This window comes from Salmo trutta, chromosome 7 (assembly GCF_901001165.1).
Source record: "Salmo trutta chromosome 7, fSalTru1.1, whole genome shotgun sequence".
Classification (NCBI taxonomy): Eukaryota; Metazoa; Chordata; class Actinopteri; order Salmoniformes; family Salmonidae; genus Salmo; species Salmo trutta.
In genome coordinates this window covers 34,753,871-34,781,300 of record NC_042963.1, presented here as the reverse complement: position 1 = coordinate 34,781,300, position 27,430 = coordinate 34,753,871, and the positions used below count along the sequence as shown (strand labels likewise).

The 27,430-nt window shown below is 43.2% G+C and overlaps 1 protein-coding gene across 1 annotated transcript in view; it reads left to right on the top strand.

Moving 5' to 3' along the window:
- LOC115197306 (low-density lipoprotein receptor class A domain-containing protein 3) overlaps positions 1-27,430 on the top strand; it is a 121,572-nt gene that overhangs the window by 83,689 nt on the left and 10,453 nt on the right. The window lies entirely within an intron of this gene.

Below are 27,430 nucleotides of genomic sequence, written 5' to 3'. Positions count from 1 at the left end.
AGAGAGAGAGAGGGGAAAGCTTTCAACTGGCTTTGTGTATTTCTGAAGACATGTCATGCTTTGTTTGATGACCACCATCAAATGCTTTTGTTTTGGCAAGCTCTGTGTGTGTTTGAATACTCAACACCTCCCTTCATAGTAAACTGTGGACATTCAACATAAACATTTTCAAATAGAGATTGTCATAAAATATTTACATTCCAAACAATATCCAGGAATTGAGAAATGCAGTGGGGATTCTGCTAGTGACTTCATGTAGAGTATAGCGCACAAAGGCTCTGAAAACATCTTCATTATTGCTCCCATTCACATCCACTTTCTACCAAAGCTCTGTTTCATGTCCCCAATCCCAAACCTTACTCCTATTTCAGCATCCAATGAGCATTTGAATACAGATGCAATGTTTGTCAAATGAAAGTTTATTGGCTGTGTACACAATTTAGCTAAATGTTTATGTTACTAGCGCCTAACAATGCAGTAAAATGTCAAACAAGTACACAAGTAATACTTTTTTTTTAAGAAGTCAAGAGATGTTCGGAACGAAACCAATTAACAACCCAAATAGCACTGTAACACGAATCCAAATGCAATCTATACGTATCTACATGTAACCGATGTGAAATGGCTAGTTAGATAGCGGTGGTGCGCACTAATAGCGTTTCAATCGGTGACGTCACTCGCTCTGAGACCTGAAGTGGTTGTTCCACTTGCGTTGCAAGGCTTTTGTGGCGCGATGGGTAACGATGCTTCTTGGGTGACTGTTGTTGATGTGTGCAGAGGGTCCCTGGTTCAAGCCCAGGTTGGGGCGAGGAAAGGGACGGAAGCTATACTGTTACATACACATACATGTGTTAATGGTGTGTATAGACAGTATGTGAATAGAAAAGTTATATATACCAGTAGTTATAGAGGATAAGTCATGACTACAATATAGTATATACATATAAAGTGGGTAAAACAGTATGTAAACATTAGTAAAGTGACCAGTGTTCAATGATTATGTACTCTACATAGGGTAGCCATCTCTAGTGACTTCCTTTGTTTACCACTCACCCTCACATATACAAATACAGTACCAGTCAAAAGTTTGGACACACCTACTCATTCAAGGGTTTTTTATAATTTTTACTATTTTCTACATTGTAGAATAGTAGTGAAGACATCAAAACTATGAAATAACACATATGGAATCATGTAGTAACCAAAAAAGTGTTAAACAAGTCAAAAATATATTTTATATTTGAGATTCTTCAAAGTAGCCACCCTTTGCCTTGATGACAGCTTTACACACTCTTGGCATTATCACAACCAGCTTCATGAGGTAGTCACCTGGAATGCATTTCAATTAACAAGTGTGCCTCTCTTTAAGTTAATTTGTGGAATTTCTTTCCTTCTTAATGCGTTTGAGCCAATCAGTTGTGTTGTGACAAGGTAGGGGTAGGATACAGAAGATAGCCCTATTTGGTAAAAGACCAAGTCCATATTATGGCAAGAACAGCTCAAATAAGCAAAGAGAAATGACAGTCCATCATTACTTTAAGACATTAAGGTCAGTTAATCTGGAAAATGTCAAGAACTTTCAAAGTTTCTTCAAGTGCAGTTGCAAAACCCATCAAGCGCTAAGATGAAACTGGCTCTCATGAGGACCGCCACAGGAAAGGAAGACCCAGAGTTACCTCTGCTGCAGAGGATAAGTTCATTAGAGTTACCAGCCTCAGAAATTGCAGCCCAAATAAATGCTTCACAGAGTTCAAGTAACAGACACATCAACATCAACTATTCAGAGGAGACTGCGTGAATCAGGCCTTCATGGTCTAATTGCTGCAAAGAAACCAATACTAAAGGACACCAATAAGAAGAAGAGACTTGCTTGGGCCAAGAAACACAAGCAATGGACATTAGACCGGTGGAAATCTGTCCTTTGGTCTGATGAGTCCAAATTTGAGATTTTTGGTTCCAACCACCGTGTCTTGGTGAGACACAAAGTAGGTGAACGGATGATCTCCATGAGTGTGGTTCCCACCATAAAGAATGGAGAAGGAGTTGTGATTGTGTGGGGGTGCTTTGCTGGTGACAATGTCTGTGATTTATTTAGAATTCAAAGGAACACTTAACCAGCATGGCTACTACAGCATTCAGCAGCGATATGCCTTCCCATCTGGTTTGCGCTTAGTGGGACTTTGCTGCTTCAGTAACCACACCAGGGTCGGTATTATGGGAGGGCCTTAGGGGGCCTAGCCTGTCCTACCACACCTCCTTGCCCATCCAAATAAAATATTGAAATATAGATCATTTATTTGACCGAGACACGCGCCGACAGAAAGACGCATCAATCTCAGTTAAAGCATCCAAGTGAAACAGCGCCCCTCTGTCTCAGTATGTGTAGAACATGTATCTGATGCTCTTGCAAATTGGAAAGAAGACATTGCACTAAAGTAAATGAATGTTTAATCAAAATTATGTAGTTACTCCTGTCTAAATAAAATCATTCAATATACTTCAACAGGGAGCATGACTTAGCCACAGATGATCTTTAGCTTCTTTAATAAAAATAGCTGTGGATTGTTTCAAATCACAAGTGTGTTTGGGAAGGCCACAATTTGGTTATTACGCGTGGCAATAGGTCTAGCTGATTGGGTAGCGGCTGTCAGTGAAAGCATCTAAAATATGTGAAGACAATGTGTTTTGAGTATAATTTAAAATGTTGCATCAAGAAGAAGGGGAGGGGGGTGTGGCGAAGATATGGTCTGTCTCCAGAATGCATCCATATGTAGAAAAGTGCCCATTTGGCAAAGTCGTCTTTCTGATTGTCTTAACTCACCACGTACACCACAATTTTTTTCTTCGCCTCACACAAGTCAACAAAATCTGTTTCTAACATCCATTGTGAAAGATAGTTCCTCAGTATTTGAAAAATCTTTCCAACACTCCTGACCTCAATAATCACCAAGCCTCTGTGAAAGAGCAAAATATCATGATCTGATGATTTCATAAAAAACAGCTTTTTGTCCCGAGCGCACTGGCGCAGGAAGCTTTGTGGTCCCGGAATAGGCTAGTTGATACACTGTTGAGAGTTTGTTAATGACGGCTTCGGGCCGGACCCTGTGATAATTTGGTACAATGTTGAACTTCACTAGCAATAGCTCAGGTCAAGACAGCTAGAAAGGGAGGCAGACAGGTGGAGAAGAGAGATTAATGCGATTAAAAGAACCAGAATTTTCATCAGTATATTTTCTACTTTTTTTATTTGTTGGCTTTAGGCCTATGTATTTTACTTAGTTGGTGATGGAAGTTATAGGCCTACTGCTGCATTAGTCTATAGGCTATCACTGAGTTCTAGACAATCATTTCATTAGCCGCCAATGGATCACAGTGTATCAATGTGTCTATATAGCAGAGGCTTGTGCTCTAGCCATAGTTGAATTTTAACTTTTACATTTCTATCATTTTACTTCAGATTTTTATGATTAACCACGTGACAATGATTTTGAGAAACGAAAAGGTTATTATTAAAATGTAACTGTTCCACCAAAAATGTGCATATATAAATAATCATAACTGGCATGCAGATCGGTAGAAATGGTAGGATAAATTGTAAGCTTCCCCTAACTTATAACTCATGAGCTGCCTGTGGTCTTTACTATTACTCCCATTTAAAAAATGAGTGCAAGCGCGTGCACACATAGGAGGTCCCATGAAAAAACAGGCCCGCCTCTGGAAATCAAATGCCCGTCCAACTGATTTGTTCTGTCACAACATGTATTTGGTCACATTACGTTTCCTGCCACCAACCCCATCAGTGTAATCAGTGGCCTACAGGTCCATAGAGGACTGTCAGACAGCCAATTACATCTAAGCAGAGACACAGAGGAAGCAGGCAGGCAGGCAGGCAGGCTGACATAATGCATTAGCCTGCTACATGACTAGCCTGTCAGCACATGAACAGCCCTGCTGGAAATCACAGATTAAAGATCATCTCTGGGTGGTTGGAAGTGTGGGAGAACCTAAGGCCTGTGCGTGTGTGTGTGTTAGCTAATCTACAATATGTGTTCTCATCGCTTCGCCTATGTGTTTGAATGGTGATCGCCAATCATCTAAGTTATTCTCAAATGGCAATGAAGGAATGTAGGCTTTTAGCGTGTAGATCATCATTCAATTGAAAAGGAACTGCTTGGGATAGAACAATTAATCTGCCATTACAGATTGGTCTATATGAACCCGTTGAAGCTGGCTTCTGAATCCTTGGCTTCAAATGTTTGTGGCACACAAGTTTCTCTCTTTTCTCTCAGTAAAACTCCAGAGAGCCTCTTTTGAACTCCGGAGAAGCACTCAGTCTACAGAGTATAATCTACAGCTCTATATTTAATAGATCCTTCCTCAGTGTGAAAGGAGATTCATGGCTGCATCTGCTGCTTTGCATAGACGTTATGCATGAGAAACCTGGATCCCCGGGCCAACCGCTCACACCAGCTCATAAACAGATACATACATAATACTCATTTCCACCTCACCATTAGAGTCCACAGTAAAGCACCCATTAGGGCCTGCAATCACACTGATATATAGACTGAATGGAGAATGTCAGTGATTACAGATTTCTGGGTTGTATTCACCATTGGTGGTATCACTCTGCTTTTAATGGCTTTTCAGCCTCCATATCCCACATTGATTTCTGCAGGAGTTTGGGCCAGAAAATAGGCACAGTAGTTTAAAATGACAAGTTAATCCAAGGGTGTTTTGGAGGTGTGTGTGCATGTGTCTGTCTTTGTGTGTGAGGTGTGAGTCTGTCTGTCTGTGTGTGTGAGGTGTGGGTCTGTCTTGTCCTGTCATTAACACAGAGAGCGAAGGCAGAGGGAGAATGGCGTGGGAGTGGAGGGCAATTTAATGGCTGCAGTGTGAGGTGGGGGAGTGGAATATAATGGCTGCAGTTTATCAGAGTCAGCAGTCACTGGACAGAGCCAAAAATAAGATGTTAGACACGCTACTGCCCAGGGAGTTCAACTAGGAGAAACGTTTAGTTTGTGTGTATGTGCGTGTGTGGACCCAAGTTTCTCTTCCCTCTGTTGTTCTCCTCTTACCCCCCCTTCCATGTTCCTCTCCATTGCAAGTAGCACTCTAACCTCGACCATGGCTGAGTGTCAGTGTTCATGGAGATCCTTGTGTTAGGGCCTAACAGTCTTGGCCATGCCCAGAAAGAGCACTCCTCCCTGGACTTGTGTCTGTGTGAATCCCTCTGTCCTTGAACCAGGACCAGCCATTCCACTCTGTCTGAGATCCCCGAAAATAACAAACTTTTTTCTGCTACATCTAACCCCATTTAGTCACCATGACGATGGTGGTCAACTGACAACCAGCACCAAGGGATGTGAAGAGGAATTCCAGTCGGGACAAAAGCTCTACTGTTCCTAATACCCAATGCCCCTCTTCTCTAGTGTGATTGTGATGTGTGCATGTGCACGTACGTGTGTAGAGCTACCACCCAGTATATGTGTGTTTGAATAGGGCTCAGGAGCGGCGTCCCTCTCTGTGCCAACGTCAAGCACTCTACACTTGCATTAACATTCAGTCATCTAGCTCCACTCTGCTCACAATACACTAGCTCTCCTGCCAGAGTAGAGTGGAGGCTACTGTAGCATTAACATTCAGCTGCATTGTGCTTCTGTTGCAAACACTGATGACACTCATAGGGTCAGGTCTTTTGTTGAACAGTTGAGGGTCTCTTTTTTTCTCTCCAACCTCTCTTTCCCGCTCTCTCACTCTTTCCTGAATAGAAACCACTCCTCTCCTTTCAGCATGTTTTTGCATAACCATCTCAACCTCTTGGCCAGGACGTAATTGCTGAAGAGAATGTGTTATCAAGTAACTCAAAAGAGGCGTTTGAATAATTAGGCCTACACTTGCCTGACCTGTTATAATGTCAAAACACTGCCGCATGCATATAAATGAAGCTTGTTAATAGTCCAGACCTCTTTAGCCTAGGAGGTGTGCAAACCCATTTTCTGAGAACTAAGAGGCATTCATAGATATGAGTGAAGAGGTGCAGCATATGACTTCATCCTTCTGGGCAGCAGGGTTGATGATGAATGTATGATAAATAGACCTACTCTCAGAGGTGTGATGTGCCCAGAAGCCCATTTAATTATCATATCATTACTTTACCTGGCTGACATACCTAATGCTCTCATCCATAAGCAGCAGAGCGAAGCAGATAGCTAGGCAAGGTCATATAGGGCAGCTCAACAAACTGTTCATCACTGGGAGCTAATGCCAGAGTTTGTGCCAAAGCTGTTTCTACGACTATAGGGCCACTTTATTGATGGTGGAAACTAAGAGTTTTTATGAGTAAAGAGCATCACTTCTGACACGAGTTTTATCATGTGTCTTGTCAAAACACTTACCCTCACCTTTGACCTCTAAGCTTCATCTCTATTGGCCTACAGCAGACTAACCTCCTCTGATTGGTTGTGTGGTCATATGGATCTATTAGGATCTGTTCTAATGGGACCAATCTGTAGCACTAGACATTAGCTGTCTGCAGGGGATCCATTAAAGGTCTCTGGCTCCATTCAGTTCTGAGAACAACATTACCGTTACCATTACACGCTTCATCTGTCAATTATCTACTCATGAGACATGATGTATATGTGTGTCCCATGGTAATGCTACTCTACTCTTTGGGCCCGTCCCAAATGGCACCCTATTTACTGCCATTGGTCAAGAGTAGTGCACTATATAGGGAATAGGGTGCCATTTGAGACACAGCATTTATCCATCAGTGCCACAACAGGCTAATGGACAGCATAGAGAGGAGCTAGTGAATCCGTCAACCTTAATGCATATGAGTTAATATATTTGTTTGTCCCTCTCTCTCTCTGATGTGAATATGTTTGTATTGAGCCATTGGCATTAGGACTGGCAGAGTTGGATTACTGTTAATAGAAATGGTGTCCTTCCAACAAATTGATACTAAGATCATACGATATACAGTTGAAGTCGGAAGTTTACATACACCTTAGCCAAAATCATTTAAACTCTGTTTTTCACAATTCCCTGTCTTAGGTCAGTTAGGATCACCTCTTTATTTTAAGAATGTGAAATGTCAGAATAATAGTAGAGAGAATGATTTATTTCAGCTTTTATTTCTTTCATCACATTTCTAGTGGGTCAGAAGTTCACATACACTCAATTAGTATTTGGTAGCATTGCCTTTAAATTGTTTAACTTGGGCCAAATGTTTTGGGTAGCCTTCCACAAGCTTCCCGCAATCAGTTGGGTGAATTTTGCCCATTCCTCCTGACAGAGCTGGTGTAACTGAGTCAGGTTTGTAGGCCTCCTTGCTCACACAAGCTTTTTCAGTTCTGCCCACAAGTTTTCTATAGGATTGAGGTCAGGTCTTTGTGATGGCCACTCCAATACCTTGACTTTGTTGTCCTTAAGCTATTTTGCCACAACTTTGGAAGTATGCTTGGGAGTCATTGTCCATTTGGAAGACCCATTTGCGACCAAGCTTTAACTTCCTGACTGATGTCTTGAGGTGTTGCTTCAATATATCCACAAAATTTTCCATCCTCATGAAGCCATCTATTTTGTGAAGTGCACCAGTCCCTCCTGCAGCAAAACACCCCCACAACATGATGCTGCCACCCCCCTGCTTCACGGTTCTTGGTGGTGTTCTTCGGCTTGCAAGCCTCCCCCTTTTTCCTCCAAACATAATGATGGTCATTATGGCCAAACAGTTCTATTTTTGGTTCATCAGACCAGATGGCATTTCTCCAATAAGTACGATCTTTGTCCCCATGGGCAGTTGAAAACCATAGTCTGGCTTTTTTATGGCGGTTTTAGAGCAGTGGCTTCTTCCTTGCTGAGCGGCCTTTCAGGTCATGTCGATATAGGACTCGTTTTACTGTGGATATAGATACTTTTGTACCTGTTTCCTCCAGCATCTTCACAAGGTCCTTTGCTGTTGTTCTGGGATTGATTTGCACTTTTCGCACCAAAGTACGTTCATCTCTAGGAGACAGAATGCGTCTCCTTCCTGAGCGGTATGATGGCTGCGTGGTCCCATGGTGTTTATACTTACGTACTATTGTTTGTACAGATGAACATGGTACCTTCAGGCGTTTGGAAATCGCTCCCAAGGAGAAACCAGACTTGTGGAGGTCTACAATTCTTTTTCTGAGGTCTTGGCTGACTTCTTTTGATTTTCCCATGATGTCAAGCAAAGAGGCACTGTTTGAAAGTAGGCCTTGAAATACATCCACAGGTACACCTCCAATTGACTCAAATGATGTCAATTAGCCTATAAGAAGCTTCTAAAGCCATGACATAATTTTCTGGAATTCTCCAAGCTGTTTAAAGGCACAGTCAACTTAGTGTATGCAAACTTCTGACCCACTGGAATTGTGATACAGTGAATTATAAGTGAAATAATCTGTCTGTAAACAATTGTTGGAAAAATGACTTGTGTCATGCACAAAGTAGATGTCCTAACCGACATGCCAAAACTATAGTGTGTTAACAAGACATTTGTGGAGTGGTTGAAAAACGAGTTTTAATGACTCCAACCTAAGTGTATGTAAACTTCTGACTTCTACTGTAGGTGTTCAGACATAGATGAGTGTTTAGGGGTTGGAGCTGTGTGTGTGTCGATAACGGAGCAGGGTGTGTGTGTGTGTGTGTGTGTGTGTGTGTGTGTGTGTGTGTGTAGGACGGTGGAGGTGTAAGTGTGTGTATTCGTCAGGGAAATGCAGGAGGGAAAGATCCTTGAGTAGAGTGAGACTGAGTGCCCAGGAGAGATAGGAGTGATTGTGTGTCGGAGAAAGGGAGAGAGGTTGAAATGCGAGAGGAGGAGGAAATGAGATAGAATATGGGATGAAAAATAGTGGAATGTGAGGGATATGGGAGCGGCAGAGAGAGAGAGAGAGAATAGGGAGTTTATGGAGATGGGAGATTAGGAAAAGTGACGAGGGAGAGAGTGAAGGAGAGAGGGAGGGAAGTTGAAGACAGGAGGAAGGAGAGAGAATGAGGAGGGACTTCAGGGAAACGGGAGGGTGACAGGGTGAAAAGGAGGGAGAGAGAGGTGGGAAAGCGGAGGAGATTTTGAGCTGTGTCCCTGAGGCCCAGAGAGTGAATAGAGAGCAGGATTCGTCCCTGCATGCAACACTGCTTTCATTAATGGTCATTACTGAGCTTAACTGCCCTCTCTACCACTCTCTCATTCTCTTCTCTCTCTGTGTGTCTCTCACTCTCTCTGTACTTATCTCTCTCTCTTCCCCTCTTTTTCTCTGTGGACAAGGTTAAAAATGCACAGCTTCAGAGGGCATCCATGTGTCTCTCTCTGTACGTTTGGTAAAACTTTATTTGTTCTACAGACAATCATTAACATTTCAACTAACTATCTACTAACCCTAACCTTAACCCTTATTCTAAACCTAACCTTAACCCTTACCCTGACCCTTATTCTAAACCTAACCGTGACCTTAGCAAGCAGTTGCTCAACAGATAATTTGTAGAGCATCTACAGATGGAATATCCAGGCTATCCAAATAAAGTGTGACCGCACGCACGCACACACACACACTTATGCTCTAATCTCTGTTTGATAGCAGAGGCAAGTGTGCATCCTGACTCACTCTTCATCCTCTCTCCTCTGCTCCTCCTTCCCCCTCTCCTCCTCACTCCTCTGCTCCTCCTTCCCCCTCTCCTCCTCTCTCTTCTGCTCCTCCTTCCCCTCTCCTCCTCCTTCCCCCCTCTCCTCCTCTCTCCTCTGCTCCTCCTTCCCCCCTCTCCTCCTCTCTCCTCTGCTCCTCCTTCTCCTCTGCTCCTCCTTCCCCCCTCTGCTCCTCCTTCCCCTCTCCTTCTCTCTCTTCTGCTCCTCCTTCCCCCCTCTCCTCCTCTCGCCTCTGCTCCTCCTTCCCCCCTCTCCTCCTCTCTTCTCCTTCTTCCCCCTCTCCTCCTCTCTCCTCTGCTCCTCCTTCCCCCCTCTCCTCCTCTCTCCTCTGCTCCTCCTTCCCCCTCTCCTCTGCTCCTCCTTCCCCCCTCTCCTCCTCTCTCCTCTGCTCCTCCTTCCCCCTCTCCTCCTCTCTCCTCTGCTCCTCCTTCCACCCTCTCTTCCTCTCTCCTCTGCTCCTCCTTCCCCCCTCTCCTCCTCCTTCCCCCCTCTCCTCCTCCTTCCCCCCTCTCCTCCTCTCACCTCTGCTCCTGCTTCCCCCTCTCCTCCTCTCTCCTCTGCTCCTCCTTCCCCTCTCTCCTCTGCTCCTCCTTCCCCCCTCTCCTCCTCTCTCGTCTGCTCCTTCTTCCCCCCTCTCCTCCTCTCGCCTCTCTCCTCTGCTCCTCCTTCCCCCTCTCCTTCTCTCTCCTCTGCTCCTCCTTCCCCCACTCCTCCTCTCTCCTCTGCTCCTCCTTCCCCCTTCTCCTTCTCTCACCTCTGCTCCCCTTCCCCCCTCTCTCCTCTGCTCCTCCTTCCCCCTCTCCTTCTCTCACCTCTGCTCCCCTTCCCCCCTCTCTCCTCTGCTCCTCTCCACTCCTCTAGCACTCTCATGGTTGCTCTTGTTCACAGGGAAAACTTGAGTACAGCGCTTGAAATTGTAATTCAGCTTGGCTCCTGTGGAAGTTTTTATTTTATCCTCCCCTCTCACTGTCTTTTTTCTTCTCTCTCTTTCTTTCTCTAGTGTCTCTGTAGGGAACAATTCTATGGACTCTCACATGCCAGAGGTATGGACACAGAGAGTGAGTGTGTTCTCTGAGTGTGTGTGTGTGGGGGGGTGTTTTGATATGCAGAGCCATCAATAAGAGTGAAAGTGTTGCAGCTGTGTATGTCTTGATATGCGCTGGGCTGTCTTTGTTACTGATTGAGTGAACCAGTCCCAGTTCTCACCCAAGTTGAGAATCTCCTGCAGATGACATAGACAGAGCAGGGAGGGAGGAGAGGGGGACAGAGAATGGAGGTGGGGTAAATAAGAGAGTAAGGGAGATAATTAGATGTCAGCAGACAAATGGATGTTGTAGAAGAACAAAGGGTACCCCACTGACATGGCCAAACACACTAAGGCCCCTTGCAGTACATCCATCCATAATTAATTGTGTAAGTATTGATCTTAATTGGTTTCGTTTTGACTCTCCAGGGACAGATTTTCCTAGTAAGCAGGCAGCACTCTGGGCTCTTAATAGCCAGGAGAGCTGTGTTCGAGTGAATTTTCTCTGTGTTGCCGTGCCTGATTGAACATTGCAGAACTTTTTGTTCTCTTGGAAGGGAGTGGGGGTGTGTGTGTGTGTGCTATTTCCAGACGCACTTGATGAACAATCATATGCAAATTAGCAGGGAGGGAGGGAGAGGGAGAGAGAGAGAGAAAGGGACTTGACAATGGAGGGAATCTTGCTTCATCTCATTCCTTATCTCTGGGAAAGAGCCCCCTTGCCTTCTCTTCCACCCAGGCAGAGCTGAGTAGAGCCATATAGCTGCAGTGGTGTGGTCCATAAATGTGAGCTGTGTTGTGAACTGTGATAAGGAGACCAAGGCCCTCTCCCATACACAGTGCTGGACAGACTATTGTTTTGAGGAGAGGGGATTAGATGCTGTGATCAGCATCAGGAGCCTTTGTGCATTTCAGAGCCATGGTGTGTAAGGGTAGTGTCTGCATGTGTTTGTATTAACTTAGCAGGGTGGATGTACGCTATGTTACTCTGATCGCCTCACATACTGTAGAGCCAGAGTCTGAGCCTCTCTCTTTCTCTCTCTCTCTCTTTCTCTTTCCCAGTCCACTCTGGACTCATCTTTCATGGCATGTCTGGATACACTGGATCTAAGAGAAAATCCACTGGTCTCTGTTACTATAGCAGATAAGCCATGCCCAGAATCTCTATGTCCTTGTCTGGTCCAGCATGCAATGACCTTCTACACACACACACACTCTCTCTATTATCATAAGGAGGGTGCGTGTGTGAGATACGGAGGGCCCCACACGTGTTGTCTTTTCATTAACCCTGACACATGATTTCCTGTGCTGAGCACATATCACATACCTTCAACCTGATCTTCAAACGCTCACAAAGACTCCAGTTGCCACCAGTTCCCATGTGGCTAGAGTTACAATGAGGAATGCTCGGTGTGTGTTTGTGTGTGTGTCTCAGCCCCCAACCTCATTTCTAGATCAGTTCCCCATCTATGCTCCAAAGTCTTTTTGTCTGTAATGTCTTTTTTGTTATGTTTTGGACCCCAGGGAGAGAAGCTGTTGTCATTGCATCAGCAATGCATCCTAATAAAATCTAAATCTTAACGCTTGAATATGTTTTCTCCAGCAGCTGCGATATACCTCCCTGGCCAGAGGGGGAGCACTTTGAGTTAACATCCTGTAGTTACAATTCTCCTAGGATCGTTAATTTGAGCCATATTCTATTCTATAGGATCTAAGGGGAGCAATATAAAGTGCTCTAAAGGTAGCTTGAAATATGGCTAACATTTAACATTTCCCTGTTCAAAGCCTGTGAATGTTAGGATAGAAACCCCAAGGAAAGGTATTAAGTTGGATAAGTACCCAGCACTAACTGAGTCTCTTATAATGGGATTTGATATAAGCTGTGTACATTTGAAGGGGAACATATCCTTAACTCTGCTAGTTTTCATAACCAGAGCCCTGGGGCATTGGGTACTGTAGAGGAGGATTTGTTGCTGTAAGAATGAGTGCCAAAGGACCTGTTAGATTATTATACGTGGGTGGGTGGGTGGGTGGGTGGGTGGGTGTGTGTGTGTGTGCCTGTCATAACCATTTCATATCTTCAGAAAGTTGACTAGTAAAACCAGTAGATGACAGTCAGAACAGAATGGAAAGACACTACTTCTCCCGGCAATATCCTCAAATAAGATACATTTAATAGGCTTTTGGGGGATGAATTGGATGTTGAAAGAAAGAGTAAAGACAGAAGAGAGATAGTACCAACAGAAGAAGAGAGGATTGGGGGACAGTTATGCATTCAGGGGACCTCCTCTCCTCTGCTCCCTCCCTCCCTCACAAACTTGCTCCATACAGCGTTCTCTTACCCAGACCCAGTATCTCTCTCTGCTCTGTCTCTCTGCTCTGTGTGTGTGTGTGTGTGTGTGTGTGTGTGTGCGCGCGCCACTGAAAATAATGATCTCGTTTAGCTTCAAACACCCCCACCGATGGCGTCCATTCTCCCCATGACAGCATCATTAGCTCGTCCCATTGCCCCTGACTTCAAACACAGCCATTCCCTCCATTCCATTCATCCATTTTTAAAACCATCATTTTTTGGCAGTTATGTGGAAAATAAGAATAGTCTAATTTCATGTTCCTGTCATGAAGTTAGTGGTAGTTATTCAGCTCTGCCCTGGCTGTGGAGCTGAATATGTTTGTGTCTGTACTTTGAACTATTAATGAGTCTGATTTCCGCTGTTTTTAATCTCAAAGAGCATCACCTGCATAAATAAAGGGACAATCAAATAAATGTGTTTCCTAGATTTGACTGTGGCCATGGCTCTGTATCTCTCTCATACCGTGTTTCTCAAAATGCATACTACCCTTCTTCAAGCACGCAAATCAAGCACAGGAGGGTCGGAGGATGAGTCCAAATCAAAGTATGCGAAACAGAGCATGGAGGCACTTCTCGAATGCGTACTCCATTTGTACATATTTTGAAGCATGCATCGATGCAGTGTTCCAAGGAAAGTATGCACAGAAATATGAAGCAACCACGCAAAAATAACGAAAAAGGTATTGAAATCAAAAGCTAGGTTTCCATCCAATTGACGACAGATTTTCCTGCGAATATTCTAAATTCTGTATTTTCCCACCATAGATATGTTTCCTTAAAATTGACTTGTTGCAGATAAAATGCTGTGCGTGTTGACGTAGTGCACATAAAAATACCTTTTTCGGTTAAATTCCCATACATTTTCAACTCTACTGCTGGTTTTCTCACAGAAAAACTGGGTTATATAGTAGCCAATAGTAGCCAACATGCACTCACGCTGTTGGCGAGAGTGCATGTAAAGCCTACAGGATGATATTATTATGGACAAAAGAGCGAGATCATTTTTTGTCAAATGTCAGATTATTTTTTGTCAAATGCAACCAGGCGTCGATGATCCTGTCACCAGAATAAAATCCTCAATATTTATTGGAAAGGAGCATCAAGCTCATCACCTTGCACAAATTCATCATAACTCATTTCATCTGTAGCCTAATGAACTGCATGCTGATGAGTTGTAGTGGGAAGACCACACAACATGTCATCACGTCTCCAAGTTCACTTCCATATGATGGTTATTATATCGATATTTGCCTATAAAAGCATTTACACCGACATTTCTCGCATAATTCATTTTGTTTTGACAACATTTGGAAAGTTTACTGAAAAATGATCTGTTTTCATCAGGCCTGTCATTAATTCTGACATGTATTTTACTCGCATAAAAAGTTTGGATGGAAACCTGGGTAATGTTGGCCATTATTTGAGCTGAAGCGAGAAAAAATCTACTCTGACTTTGGAATGAAATGTTGCCTATTCACTTCTATGTTTATAGACACTTTGATATCTTGATAATATGCAGCTGTTTAAAGGGCAAATCCACAGATGAAACAATAACAGGACACCCACGCCGCCTCTTTTGGTAAAAAGCTGAGGGATGGGCCTTGAGAAATGTAAACCCTCTCAGATTAATAGACAGATGTAAGGACTGACCATCTTGATATCAAAAGTTATTGTTTTATCCATGTTATGAGGTTATACAGTGTTTGTTTACATTTACAATGTTTACAAACATTGGAGAAAAACAAGGTGATATTGTGGGTTCTCATGGAGTGTGACAGTTGAGCTAAGCTCATGAGGCATTCATAAGTTATATTATTCAAGAATCAAGGGATATACACTGCTCAAAAAAATAAAGGGAACACTTAAACAACACAATGTAACTCCAAGTCAATCACACTTCTGTGAAATCAAACTGTCCACTTAGGAAGTAACACTGATTGACAATAAATTTCACATGCTGTTGTGCAAATGGAATAGACAACAGGTGGAAATTATAGGCAATTAGCAAGACACCCCCAATAAAGGAGTGGTTCTTCAGGTGGGGACCACAGACCACTTCTCAGTTCCTATGCTTCCTGGCTGATGTTTTGGTCACTTTTGAATGCTGGCGGTGCTTTCACTCTAGTGGTAGCATGAGACGGAGTCTACAACCCACACAAGTGGCTCAGGTAGTGCAGCTCATCCAGGATGGCACATCAATGCGAGCTGTGGCAAGAAGGTTTGCTGTGTCGGTCAGCGTAGTGTCCAGAGCATGGAGGCGCTACCAGGAGACAGGCCAGTACATCAGGAGACGTGGAGGAGGCCGTAGGAGTGAAACAACCCAGCAGCAGGACCGCTACCTCCGCCTTTGTGCAAGGAGGAGCAGGAGAAGCACTGCAAGAGCCCTGCAAAATGACCTCCAGCAGGCCACAAATGTGCAAGTGTTTGCTCAAACGGTCAGAAACAGACTCCATGAGGGTGGTATGAGGGCCCGACGTCCACAGGTGGGGGTTGTGCTTACAGCCCAACACCGTGCAGGACGTTTGGCATTTGCCAGAGAACACCAAGATTGGCAAATTCGCCACTGGCGCCCTGTGCTCTTCACAGATGAAAGCAGGTTCACACTGAGCACATGTGACAGATGTGACAGAGTCTGGAGACGCCGTGGAGAACGTTCTGCTGCCTGCAACATCCTCCAGCATGACCGGTTTGGCGGTGGGTCAGTCATGGTGTGGGGTGGCATTTCTTTGGGGGACCGCACAGCCCTCCATGTGCTCGCCAGAGGTAGCCTGACTGCCATTAGGTACCGAGATGAGATCCTCAGACCCCTTGTGAGACCATATGCTGGTGCGGTTGGCCCTGGGTTCCTCCTAATGCAAGACAATGCTAGACCTCATGTGGCTGGAGTGTGTCAGCAGTTCCTGCAAGAGGAAGGCATTGATGCTATGGACTGGCCCGCCCGTTCCCCAGACCTGAATCCAATTGAGCACATCTGGGACATCATGTCTCGCTCCATCCACCAACGCCTCGTTGCACCACAGACTGTCCAGGAGTTGGCGGATGCTTTAGTCCAGGTCTGGGAGGAGATCCCTCAGGAGACCATCCGTCACCTCATCAGGAACATGCCCAGGCGTTGTAGGGAGGTCATACAGGCACGTGGAGGCCACACACACTACTGAGCCTCATTTTGACTTGTTTTAAGGACAGTACATCAAAGTTGGATCAGCCTGTAGTGTGGTTTTCCACTTTAATTTTGAGTGTGACTCCAAATCCAGACCTCCATGGGTTGATAAATTGGATTTCATTGATTATTTTTGTATGATTTTGTTGTCAGCACATTCAACTATGTAAAGAAAAAAGTATTTAATAAGATTATTTCTTTCATTCAGATCTAGGATGTGTTGTTTAAGTGTTCCCTTTATTTTTTTGAGCAGTATATATATTTATAAGTCAAAAAATAGATGTAATATCTAAAGATTTCCCCTTTAAGTCTATCGAAAGTGTGCGAGTTTGAGCATGTGTCCATCAGCATGAATTAGATTGAGCAATAAATGCCCCACTTTTATTCCATAGGCTGGGATCCGCACTATGTAGCTGTTGCAAGAGTGCATTTTTCACTGACTGTCCACTGGTTTAAAAAACAATGATTGATAGGCAAACCTGTTGAATTCAACCATTATTGGGTTCAATACACATTTAGATTTGTGAACAGCCATCCACAACAAACACAATCCTTAAGGCGCAAATAGCTAAATGAGAGAGCAGCAGTGGGATTCACATCAATGCACAATGTAGATATCAATAATAAGTTATATCCTTATCGCCATAGACTACAACGCTGCTGTCATCCTTACCTCCAAGCATTTATTCAAGTTGGATAATCTTTGGATGCTGACAGCAGTCGCACCATTGGAAGACATAGCTTGGACTGTAGCCTACAAAAGCATATTTCTGCTCTTTTGCCGCAATCCATCAAACCCATTTGGTGTGTCATCATTGTGGTCTCTGACTTGTGGTCAGACTCGCTCAGGTGGAGAAATTTTAACTTGCGCCTTTTCTCAAATCTGATTTGAATGTCTTTGCGAAAACAGAGAAGTGTCAAAGATTTTTTTCACAAAAATCCTTTCTGAATTTAAAAGTAATCCTCAAAGTAATCCTCTAGTTTTTCAAAAGTATCTGTAATCAGATTACAGAATTTTTTGCTGGTAACGTAACGGATTACAGTTACCGTTTTCTTTAAATCGCTTGCATATACACTGTTACTCCCCAACACAGCCAGTAGTTATGAAGTAAAATGTTTGCTTTGTGTATATCTTGTTTGGTCTCTATTGTTGCCATTGTCCTGGCTGAAGAAGGTTCATTGAAGGAGCAGCGTGAGGTAATACAGTAGGGGGAGTGCGAGTGCTTCTGAAATGCAATGTTTTATGTGTTCTCCACACTCTCGTCCTCACAAGAATGTACTCAAGAGAACGTCCTCTGAGATTACACTCGGTGGTAGTAGTATGCATACTGAGAAACACCCATTGTGTCCAGCTGCAACCTGGTGTTTTGTGATGGCTCCTAATCCTGTGGATCCTTCCCGTCACAGACAGACGGACGGACGGACGGACGGACGGACGGACGGACGGACGGACGGACGGACGGACGGACGGACGGACAGACAGACAGACAGACATGAATAGGACTTATGATCAGTTATCACTCATCTCAGGCTTAGACCTAGGGGGCTTCATGGTGTGTGTGTGTGTGTGTGTCAACTCTTGGCCCAAAGCACACAGTTACCATGGAGATTAGCCCCCTCAGGTTCAGTGGGAGTGGCCTGTAGTCAAAGCGCTCTCTGACCTTTGGCCCCTCCCTTTTATTACCATTCCTCCAGAAGGTTCTGACCCTCCAACCACACTACACACACATCGCACCCCATCACTGCTCATCTCCAAAGAATTCTACATTTGAACGTCTTTGACACACTCAGTGTTACACCAAAGCACCCAACCGTTTTTCTTCACTGGGATCCCTATTGACATCTTTGTTGCACTATTCCAGCCAAGTCTGGCTCACTGCAATACAATTATTCATCCACTCTGTCACCCTCCATTTGTGTCTCCATCCCTCCACTCTTTCTTCTTCACTTCTATTCCTTCTATCAGTCTTTCACCCCCTCCATTCCTCCATCTCTCCATTCCTCCCCGAGTGTGTATGGGTGTGGTGCTATCTGTGACGTGGTCTGTTAACTACCCTGCCTCCCTCCATGGCTGGCCATGCTGCTGTAACCGTGTGACTGAGTGTTATGGCTGCTGTGATAGTGGCAGGCAATGGAGCGGACAAGTTATTACAGGACAGGCAAATGGAGACCTGATAGAGCATGAAAACCTCTTCTCTCCTCACATCTCTGCGGGGCTACCTCCCTTACTCCCTACCTCACTACCTCTCGCTCTATCTTTTTTATGTATACCTCTCTCTCAGAAGAGGCTGGTGGGAGGACAGGCTCATTGTAATGGTGGAATGGAATTAATGGAACGGTATCAAACATATGGAAACAACGTGTTTGTCTCCATTCCATTAATTCCATTCTATCAATTACAATGAGCCTGTCCTCCTATAGCTCCTCCCACCAGCCTCCTCTGCTCTCTCTTTTTTTCTTTTCTCTCCCTTTTTATTTTTCACTCGCTATTGTGGCCGTACTCGCTATCTCTCTTTGTTGTTCCCTCTCACTTCATTGATCCCCCCTTTCTCTCTGTTTCTAGCTCATCCTCACTCCCTGTCTCTCATCCTAACTTTCTCCTCTCTCTCTCTCTCTCTCTCTCTCTCCCTCTCTCTCTCTCTGTCTCTCAATTCCATTCAAAGGGCTTTATTGGCATGGAAAACATGTTTACGTTACCAAAACAAGGGAAATAAACAGTCAAAAATGAACAGTAAGCATTACACTCACAAACATTTTAAAAGAATATAGACATTTCAAATGTTATATTATTGGCTAAGTACAGTATTGTAACAATGTGCAAAAAGTTGAAGTATGAAAGGGAAAATAAATAAAGAGATAAATATAGGTTGTATTTACAATGGTGTTTGTGCTCCACTGGTTGTCCTTTTCTTGTGGCAACAGGTCACACATCTTGCTGCTGTGACTGCACACTGTGATATTTCACCTAATAGATATGGAAGTTTATCAGGATTGGATTTGTTTTCAAATTCTTTGTAGGCCTGTGTAATCTGAGGGAAATATGTGTCTCTAATATGGTCATACATTTGGCAGGAGGTCAGGAAGTGCAGCTCTGTTTCCACCTCATTTTGTGGGCAGTGTGCAAATAGCCTGTCTTCTCTTGAGAGCCAGGTCTGCCAATGGCGGCCTCTCTCACTAGCAAGGCTATGATCACAGAGTCTGTACTGTACATAGTCAAGGATGTTCTTAATTTTGAGTCAGTCACAGTGGTCAGGTATTCTACTAATGTGGACTCTGTTTAGGGACAAATAACATTCCAGTTTTCTCAGTTTTTTGTTGATTCTTCCCAATGTTTCAAGTAATTATCTTTTTGTTTTGGTTAGGTCTGATTGTGTTGCGGTCCTGGGGCTCTGTGGGGTCTTTTTGTGTTTGTTAGCAGAATCTCCGTACCAGCTGGCAGAGGGGACTCTTCTCCAGGTTAATCATTTTGTAGGTGAGGGCTTTGTTAGATTTGAGAATCACTTATGTTTAGGTGGTTATAGAATTGAATTGCTCTTTGCTGGATTTGGATAGATAGTGGGAATCATCCTAGTTCTGCTGTGCGTTCATTGTTTGGGGTTTTACATTGTACACGGAGGAGGTTTTTGCAGTGTCAATTTGGTGTTTGTCCAATTTAGGGAATTTTTGGCTGGTCTCTCTCGCTCTCTCTCTCTCCCCCCTCTCTCAGGACATATTCACAGGAGGGGTCACACATGAAGTGTGTAATAGCACAGCAGCAACAGGCATGGATGAGTAATGATGTGCTGGTGATAAGGAATGGCCCTGTCTGTCTGTCTGTCTATCTGTCTGTCTGTCTGTCTGTCTGTCTGTCTGTCTGTCTGTCTGTCTGTCTGTCTGTCTGTCTGTCTGTCTGTCTGTCTGTCTGTCTGTCTGTCTGTCTGTCTGTCTGTCTGTCTGTCTGTCTGTCTGTCAGGGAGCAGCTAACATGCTACGCTTTTCTATTACTGCTGAGAAGAGCAGCATGGCCAGCAACTGAAATACAGTGTTAATATTATCACAGAGAGGACAGGAGAGAGGGAGGATAGAAGAGAGGGAGGAAAGATGAGATGAAAAGAGGAAAAGGGAGGAGAGAGGAAATGAGAAAAGAGGAAAGGGAAAGGAGGTTACCTAGTCAGTTGTACAACTGAATGCCTTCAACTGAAATGTGCCTTCCGCATTGAGAGGGAGAGAGGAAAAGAGGAGAGGAGAGAGGAAAGGATAAAAGAGGAGAGGAGAGATAAAAGGAGATGAGACGAGAGGAGAGGAGAGGAGAGGGGGAAAGGAGAAAAGATGAGAGAGGAGAGGAGAGGGGGGAGAGGAGAGAAGAGATGGAGTGTGGTGTCTGTCCCTCAACCAAGTAGCCCACCACATCAGTAATTTTTAAGAGTGTTTTTCCCTCTCTTCACTGTTCCACAGACAGAGGATTGTGACAGTGAGTAGCTAACATACGTAAGAATGAACAGCATGGCCTCTACAACTTGTTTGTAGTTTCTCCTGCATTCATTGATTTCCCTCCATGTGGGAAGGGTTTAGTTAGTGAAGTTTGGACCAAGATGAAAGACGTGTTGGAATTCTGGAATTGTGTGTATTGTGTGTGCGGGCGGGCGTGTTGGTGGGTTTGAAGTCTGTTAGCCAGATGGCTGGTTCCTCTGTTTGTGCTATGTTATACCCCGCACTCTGCTGGCGATATGGAGGGCTGCCCATAGGGTGAGAGGGGTCGACTATGGATGGGAGGAGTAGTCTTGTTTGAGTTTGTAGGCCTGCAATGAGGGGAACCAGATTTCCCCAAATGTGGTGAAAAAATAGGAACAGCCTGCCACCTAGTGGTACGTCTCACCACTGCTCCACTCCACAGCATGGCCCTTCTTTACTCTAGCTCAGGGATGGGCAACTCCAGTCCTCGGGGTCCGGAGTGGTGTCATTCTTTTTCCCCATGCCTGGAAAACACAGCTGATTAAACTAATTGCATTATAAACTGAAGATCATGATTATTGAAGTCAGGTGTATGATGTGGGGCTAAAGTGTGAAACCAATCAGGCCCCCAAAAACTGGAGTTGCCCATCCCTGCTCTAGGTCCATACATGTTGATGTATGGAGTGGCCAGCTTGGTCAATGACTCCATCGCTGCACCAACATCACACACCTCTCTCGTTGTTATGGCCATATCCATGGTAACCGGGCCGCCGGCCTTGCGCTATACCAGCACCTGTAACTATCAACCGCCACAAGGCGTGCCGCATCCTCCATGTAATGAGACAAACCAATCAACTGGAGACACGTTCTACAAGCAGTGGAATGTTTTAGTAGGAGACAATCCAGTTTCCTAATTTTTCTCTCTGTTGGAGAGTACACTCATGGCCAAAAATATTGGCACCCTTGCACTTTTTTCAAATAATGCACCATTTCTTCCAGAAAACTGTTGAAATTAAAAAATATTTTGCTATCCACATATGTATGTCTTTGGTTTGCAGTTAAAAATACAATTAAAAAAATGAATAAATGTTAGCTTATTCCACAAAGAAATCCTAAAATGGCCCAGACAATATTATTTGCACCTTCTAGAAGTAGTTAGAAATAATTTGAGTTCAAGCAGGTAATTATCTTTTACTTTGGAATTGAACTCGCCTATGGTGTGTCACTGTGTATATCGCAATGAGTATGGAGAAAAGAAAGAAAACCAGATAATTATCTGAGGAGGTCCGACACAAGATTGTAGCCAAGCGTGGACAATCTCAAGGCTGCAAGTCCATCACCAGAGACCTTGATGTTCCTGTTTCCACCGTACGTAATGTTATCAAGAAGTTTAAGGCCCATGCCACTGTAGCCAGCCTCACTGGACGTAGCTGCAAGAGAACTTGACGGAAGATTGCAGTGAAGGATTGTTTGAATGGTGGAGAAAGCACTTCGATCAACTGCCACACAGATTCAAGCTGACCTTCAGACACAAGGTACGACAGTTTCAACTCACACCATCTGTCACCAACTCAATGAAAGGGGGTTATATGGCAGGAGACCCAGGAGGACCCCACTGCAGAGAGTGAGACATAAGAGAGCGGACTGCAATTTGCCAAAACACACCTGAACATGCCAAAATCCTTCTGGGATAATGTCCTGCAGACAGATGAGACCAAATTAAAGCTTTTTGGTAAAACACACCATCTCTAGGTTTACAGAAAACAAAATGAAGCCTTCAGAAAAAAGAACACCTTTCCTACAGTCAAACATTGTGGAGGTTCAGTGATGTTTTGGGGTTGCTTTGCTGCCTCTGGCACTGGGTGTCTTGAACATTTGAATGGCATCATGAAATCAGGAGAATTCCAAGGCATATTTGTAGAGCAATGTCGGACCCAGTGTCAGAAAGATGGGTCTCCGTCGAATTCATGGGTCTTCCAGCAGGACAATGACCCCAAATACTCTTCAAAAAGCACCCAGTAATGCTCAAGACAGAGCACTGGACTGTTCTGAAGTGGCCATCAATGAATCCAGATCTAAATCCCATTAAAAACTTGTGAAGAGATCTGAAAACAGCAGTTGGGAGAAGGCACCCTTCAAAAATGGGAGAACATGAGCAGTTTTGACAAGATGACTGTGCCAAACTGCCAGTACAGAGGTCCTGGAAACTCATTTATGGTTATAGTAAGCGCTTCATTGCAGGTTCTTTTTTTTTTACCAAAGGCTGTGTTACCAAATATTAAGTCTAGGGTGTCAATAATTTTGTCAATGCCATTTCTGTTTATTTTCTGATTTGGGGTATGTTCGTAAATTCAATCTGGAGTACCAAAGTGACCTCAGAGTACGTTCTGGGCATTCATAAATTCAGAGCGTTGTCAGATTCTCTGTCCGTAAATTCAGTGTTTCGCTCTCGGAGCGTTCAGGGTGCATGCACACTGGACGCTCTGGCATGAGGAGTAGGGTTGATCCGAGCGTTCTGACCTCACAACGGCAGTCAAGCAACCAAGCTAACATGCTAAGGTTGGCTAGCTTGCTAGCAACTTCCAGACAAAAATGAGAGATCACCTCACTCTGACCATTTATTCAACAGGTGTTGAGAAATCGTAAATGATCAGTTATTCTACGCTCTGGCACACTCACATGAGAGTGCTCTGAAATCGGAGTAGATAGCCAGAGTGTATTTATGATCGTACCCTCAAATGGATATATTAAGTTTTGAATCAAAAACAAAGGTTCTGTAATAATGACAGTGAAATAAATAATTGTGGACACCAAATACTTTGGTCAATTTCAACTTATTTTTTAGGGAACGTTTTTAGTTACTTGAAAAAAGTGCAATATTTCTGTGTAGGCATTATGCGTCCTAGGTGTGTAGAGAAAGGATTTGCTGTGCTATGTATTGCACAGCAATCCATAGATGCTGGTCTCCTCCCCTATAGTATAAGCAGGGAAAGTGTCTCTATTCCTTTATTCCAGTATTCCCAACTCCCTCTTTTTGTTGATAAAGAGGGGCAATTAGGATGAGGTGCTACTTTTTTCTCTTTCTCTTATTTTCTTTCTCTCTCTATTCTCTCAATTCTCATTCATGTTTCTCATTAGAATACCCGCAGGCAGGTGTCTAATCAGGATAAAGGAATGTGCTTCAAAAAAAGCCCTGGTATCCCAGCAACCAACTGCAGTGTTCCATTGATGTGGCTGCATAGTTTGATACAATCAGACAAAGAAGAGTTTCAGGGCTGCTCACTGTAACCACTGCATGTTCAATAGGCTATTATGTTACAATGTTGGCCCTCAGTTTGTTTGTCACTCAATACATCAGGCATTCTCCAATACTGTGTCTCACTCTCCTGTCTGTGCCTCCTATCTATGCATCTGGTCCTTGAGTTAGAGAAAGATTAACTAGGTTACTTTATTTTCAGGCTTTGATTTTAGGTTTATGTGTCATACTGTAACTGCTGTTGTGTTTCTGTCTGTGGTGTGTGAACGTGTGTTCTTCCTTTATACACACACACACACACACACACACACACACACACACACACACACACACACACACACACACTGTGATGACACAAAAAGGATCTACCTCCCACACCACCACCTCTCTGTTGAAATGACAAGAACACACTCCTCTCTCTCAAAATTCAAATTCAAGCTGCTTTATTGGCATGAAAAACATTGTGTCAATATTGCCAAATCAACAATGTATACAATATACATTGTAATACAATTATAAACAATAACAGATAATAATATAAAATGGCAGTGAATAATAATACAAAATTAAATATAAAAATAATAACAATAAAATAGTAAGAAAATAATAGTAAAATCTCTCTCTCTCTCTCTCAATTAAATAAATAAAATGTGCTTTATTGGCATGACGTAACAATATACATATTGCCAAAGCTTACTTTGGAGATTTACAATATTAACATAATTAATAATAATAATAAATATTGTCAATTGGACAACAGTAACTACAATAACCAAGGGTCAAAATAACCATAAATTGAACAATAACAATAAGCATTGAGGACGTTCAGGTTGGTTGGTTGGTTGGTCTCTCGCTCTCTCTCTCTCAATTTTCAATTTTAATTTAAGAGACTTTATTGGCATGGGAATCATATGTGTACATTGCCAAAACAAGTGAAATGGATAATAAACAAAAGTGAAATAAATAATAAAAAATATCAGTAAACATTACACTCACAAAAGTTCCAAAAGAATAAAGACATTTAAAATGTCATACTATGTCTATATACAGTGTTGTAATGATGTGCAAATAGTTAAATAAATAAGCATAAATATAGGTTGTATTTACAATGGTGTTTGTTCTTCACTGGTTGCCCTTTTCTTGTGGCGAAATGTCACAAATCTTGCTGTGATTGTACACTGTGGTATTTCACCCTATAGACATGGGAGTTTATCAAAATGTGATTTGTTTGCAAATTCTGTGTGGGTCTGTGTAATCTGAGGGAAATATGTGTCTCTAATATGGTCATACATTTGGCAGGAGGTTAGGAAGTGCAGCTCAGTTTCCACCTGATTTTGTGGGCAGTGTGCACATAGCCAGTCTTCAGGTGCCTTTCTCAATAGCAAGGCTATGCTCACTGAGTCAGTCACAGTGATCAGGTATTCTGCCATTGTGTATTCTCTGTTTAGGGCCAAATAGCATTCTAGTTTGCTCAGTTTTTTTGTAAATTCATTCCATTGTGTCAAGTAATTATCTTTGTGTTTTGATTTGGTTGGGTCTAATTGTGTTCCTGTCCTGGGGCTCTGTGGTGTCTATTTGTGAACAGAGCCCCAGGACCAGCTTGCTTAGGGGACTCTTCTCCAGGTTCATCTCTCTGTAGGTGATGGCTTTGTTGTGGAAGGTTTGGGAATTGCTTCCTTTTAGGTAGTTATGCAATTTAACCTTTTCACATGTACCAACACACGGGTGTGATCATTCTACAGTGGTCCCTGCAGCGTACGCTCAAACCAGTGTGAGTAGAACGCTAATTTAGAACTTCCAGATCCGATTGGCCAGCTCAAACGCTGACTGTTGTGTCACACTGTTTTTTCACAGAAACATTTTGCACAAACACAGTCCTTACAAAGTTATGTCCTGAATGTGACCAGTTTATTTTTGGATGCAATGTTCAGACATTCACAGAAGAAGCAACAGCTTACACAATCATCCAAACCCGAAAAATGTAGGTTACGTTTGTCCTAGCGCTAACCGAGGAAAGATTGACGTAACATAAGCAGTCATATTTTTATAACTCTAGGCTGACAGAAACTACAATATAAATGAGCTAATAGCAATTACTTTTTATAATTAATCACATCATGGGTGAGCTCACCATTGATCGAAATAATTGAGTAAAACACTTTCTACAAATAGGAAGTAATCCAAAGATGAGCAGTTTATGCGCGGCCATGTTTGTTTTTTTGCATCAACCTAAGATAATAACAGGAGACAAGATGAGTTTGGTCTGTTTATAGTATGCATGTTGAAGGGGTTGTGTCGTCTACCATCATTCACTTCCCTTCATTCACTTCCGGAAGTTTACCCGAAAGTTGAGTGAATCATTCCTTCATCTCATTATAACATTTTTGGTCAGACAGGCATTTACGTGACACCCAGAATGCATTGTATAAAGTCAACAAACATGGTGCCACACACACAGTTGAAGTCAGAAGTTGACATACATTTAGGTTGCGGTCATTAAAACTCGTTTTTCAACCACTCCACAACATTCTTGTTAACAAACTATAGTTTTGGCAACTTGGTTAGGACATCTACTTTGTGCATGACACAAGTAATTCTTCCAACAATTGTTTACAGACAGATTATTTCACATTATAATTCACTGTATCACAATTCCAATGGGTCAGAAGTTTACATACACTAAGTTGAGTGTGCCTTTAAACAGTTTGGAAAATTCCAGAAAAGGATGTCATGGCTTTAGAAGCTTCTTATAGGCTAATTGACATCATTTGAGTCAATTGGAGGTGTACCTGTGGATCTATTTCAAGGCCTACCTTCAAACAGTGCCTCTTTGCTTGACATCATGGAAAAATCTAAAGAAATCAGCCAAGACCTCAGAAAAAGAATTGTAGACCTCCACAAGTCTGGTTAATCTTTGGGAGCAATTTCTGAACACTTGAAGGTACCATGTTCATCTGTACAAACAATAGTACTCAAGTATAAACACCATCAGACCACGCAGCCGTCATACCGCTCAGGAAGGAGACGCGTTCTGTCTCCTAGAGATGAACATACTTTGGTGCGAAAAGTGCAAATCAATCCCAGAACAACAGCAAAGTACCTTGTGCAGATGCTGGAGGAAACAGGTACAAAAGTATCTACAGTATATCCACAGTAAAACGAGTCCTATATCGGCATAATCTGAAAGGCCACTCAGCAAGGAAGAAGTCACTGCTCCAAACCGCCATAAAAAAAGCCAGACTATGGTTTACAACTGCACATGGGGACAAAGAACGTACTTTTTGGAGAAATGCCCTCTGGTCTGATGAAACAAACATAGAACTGTTTGGCCATAATGACCATAATGTTTGGAGGAAAAAGGGGAGGCTTGCAAGCCGAAGAACACCATCCCAACTGTGAAGCACGGGGGTGGCAGCATCATGTTGTGGGGGTGCTTTTCTGCAGGAGCATTTCACAAAATAGATTGTATCATGGGCGATGAAAAATGATGTGGATATATTGATGCAACATCTAAAGACATCATTCAGGAAGTTAAA